The sequence below is a fragment of the Engystomops pustulosus genome, chromosome 9, assembly GCF_040894005.1.
Source record: "Engystomops pustulosus chromosome 9, aEngPut4.maternal, whole genome shotgun sequence".
Classification (NCBI taxonomy): Eukaryota; Metazoa; Chordata; class Amphibia; order Anura; family Leptodactylidae; genus Engystomops; species Engystomops pustulosus.
In genome coordinates, this window is record NC_092419.1 from 76,232,497 (window position 1) to 76,235,791 (window position 3,295).

Consider the following 3,295-nt stretch of genomic DNA (forward strand, 5'->3'; position numbering starts at 1 on the left):
AGAAGGAGGCGACTGCTGGGGGACAGGAGGAGGAGGCTGCTGGGGGACCCGAGGAGGTTGCTGGGGGACAGAATGAGGCTGCTGGGGGACAGGAGAAGGCTGCTGGGGGACACAGGAGGATGCTGCTGAAGGACACAGGAGGAGGCTGCTGGGGGACAAGAGGAGGCTGCTGGAGGACAGCTGGAGGACAGGAGGAGGCTGCTGGGGGACAGGAGGAGGCTACTGGAGGACACAGGAGGAGGCTGCTGGGGGACAGGAGGAGGCTGCTGGGGGACAGGAGGAGGAGGTTGCTGGAGGAGACAGGAAGAGGAGGTTGCTGGAGGAGACAACAGGAGGGTGCTGGAGGACAGGAGGAGGCTGCTGGGGGACAGGAGGAGGCGACTGCTGGGGGACAGGAGGAGGAGGCTGCTGGGGGACCCGAGGAGGTTGCTGGGGGACAGAATGAGGCTGCTGGGGGACAGGAGGAGGCTGCTGGGGGTCACAGGAGGAGGATGCTGAAGGACACAGGAGGAGGCTGCTGGGGACAAGAGGAGGCTGCTGGAGGACAGATGGAGGACAGGAGGAGGCTGCTGGGGGACAGGAAGAGGCTACTGGAGGACACAGGAGGAGGCTGCTGGAGGACACAGGAGGAGGCTGCTAGAGGGCACAAGAGGGGGTTGCTGGAGGGCACAAAAAAGGAATTAGTCCTCACCGGTAATTCGATTTCCATAAGTCCACCATGACGGCCCCCTGGAGGTTGCTTCCCCTTCCTCTGTAGGGACAGGAAATTGAGAGTATTAAAAGGCCCTCCCCCAACCTCCCACCAGTGTATCCCAAATCACTACACCGGAATAGGCTTCAACTCAATTTTATTTTGCATGTTATATTCACATACAGTATTTACAAGAAGAAACCAACAAAAACAACAAGGGAGGGAAATAATAGGGCCGTCATGGTGGACTTATGGAAATCGAATTACCGGTGAGGACTAAATCCTTTTTTCCATTTCGTCCCCCATGACGGCCCCCTGGAGACATACCAAATTATCCCCAGTTAGGGAGGGACCACAGCTTGTAGGACTTTACGGCCGAAGGCCAGATCTTTTGCCATGGCTATATTCAGTCGATAATGATTAACAAAGGTGGAATTTGAACTCCAAGTGGCTGCTCTGCAAATTTCATCAATGGAGGCTCCCCCTCTCTCCGCCCACGATGTGGAGACTGCTCGGGTAGAGTGAGCTCTTAACTTCAAAGGAACAGGAACACCTTTAAGACTGTAGCATTCCCTGATCGTATTTGTGATCCACCGGCCAATAGTTGACTTAGAGGCCTTTCTTCCCTTATTTTTCCCTGCAAATTAAACAAAAAGGTTTGAGTCCTTCCTCCAAGGACTTGAGACCTCTAAGTATCTAAGTACTGAGCGTCTTACGTCTAGGAGATGCCATTTCTCCTCCGTAGCATTCTTAGGCTGACGACAGAAAGATGGCAATACGATCTCCTGACTCCTGTGAAAGTTAGAAACAACTTTATTGAGAAAATTTCTATCAAGTCTGAGAGTAATTCTATCCTCAGAAACTGACAGGTAAGGTTCACAAATCGACAAGGCCTGGAGCTCCCCTATCCTTCTAGCGGATGTGATGGCAACTAAAAACGCTGTTTTAAGCGTTAAAAAACGTAAATTATTTGACTCATTGGGTTCAAAGGGATCTGAGGTTAATGCATCTAAGACCAAGGAAAGGTCCCACTGAGGGGAAGATTCCTTTACAGTAGGTCTTAAGCGGGTAAAGGCCTGAAAGAATCTCTTTACCCACCTGTGTTCCGCAAGTGCTGTATCAAAATATGCGCTTAAAGCTGACACCTGGACTTTCAGGGTACTAGGCCGTAAACCTTTGTCGAAACCCTCCTGCAGGAAATCAAGAACCTGGCAAATATTGGGAGAATCTTGGTTAGGATGATCTTTACACCAGAATACGAAAAAATTCTATAGGGGTAAAGCTGCAGCAAGCCCCCACACCCGGCTCTCACCACAGTAGTATGGACGAACTTCCTCTCGTTGCAGTGCACGGACTGGTCCGGAGCTCGACCATGCAAACTTGAACTTGGCGAAACAGATAGCTTCAAATCCAGCACATATCGTAGAGTGGAAAAGAATCCTTTTATTGGTACAAAGGGTAAAAACACAATTGGGAATACACAGCTAGCGTCACAGACCGACGCGTTTCGACACAGATGTGTCTTTGTCAAGGTCTACATAAAAAAATGAGCGGATCTGCTTTTAATGGTTTCTAAGTGCAGAGGAACCTCCCCCTTTCCCCCCTCCGACGGGAAATCACCCATCACATGATCGCAGGGGTCCGGAGCACACTGGTAGGTACCGCCCATAGGAGCTAAAACCTTTATCAACTCGTGACAAAAAAGAAAAAGAAACATTCTATGTTCTTGGCATGGAGAAAAAATGAATCATGATGGCGGGCAAAAGACAATATAATTGCAAAATAGAAAGCAGTGTAATCTATCATCAATCCCATCGAACACTAAGATAACACTAGATATGTGTTTGTGCACGATATTCATTAATTTAAAGATAATGGTATATCTATAATATCCAATAGAATAGCATAGAATACAAGGCAACTGTAACACATTTAGCTACTAGATCATTAGTCCTAAGGGATAATCAATAACAAAGGATAATGTCCTGTCTGGAATTTAATCCTTTAGGTATCCTAGTGTCCATAGAAAAAATCCAGAAGGATTCCCTATTAAACAATTTTCTTTGATGATCTCCCCCCCTCAGTGGACGGTAGACCTTCTCAATCGCTTGCCATTTAAAACCTGCACAATCCTTGTTGTGTGCGTCCCTAAAATGTCGTGAGACTGCAGATATGTTAAAGGCATTATTTGAGACATCAGACAGGTGTCTACGTAACCTGATCTTCAAGGGGCCTGTGGTGCATCCGATGTATTGGATCTTACATAGTGTGCAGGAGATGACATATATAAAATGTGGAGTATTACAATTAATGTAGGACTTGATACTATATCGTTGCCCTGTGGAATACGATGAGATTTGATCACCGGGAATAATGTAGGAACACATTTTGCACACCCTGTGGCCACATCTGTGGTTCCCAGGGTATGCAAGCCACGGGGGAGTTCTGATATCTTTGTTCTGATATAGGCTAGAGGAGAGTTGATTGCCCAGAGTAGGGGCTCTCCTGGGTATAAATCTGACCCCATCTTTCATAAGAATATGCAATTCAGGATCACGTGTAAGAATGGACAAATTCTTTCTCACTATATTTCTTATGGCATTA

At 47.6% G+C, this 3,295-nt stretch overlaps 1 long non-coding RNA gene across 1 annotated transcript; it reads right to left on the minus strand.

Moving 5' to 3' along the window:
• Positions 1-831: 831 nt before the first annotated feature.
• Positions 832-1,934, minus strand: LOC140077182 (uncharacterized). The gene is made up of 3 exons (XR_011849724.1): positions 1,790-1,934; positions 1,408-1,483; positions 832-1,328 (listed from the first exon to the last, which is right to left on the minus strand). It is a non-coding gene; the product is annotated as an uncharacterized lncRNA (long non-coding RNA).
• Positions 1,935-3,295: the final 1,361 nt, after the last annotated feature.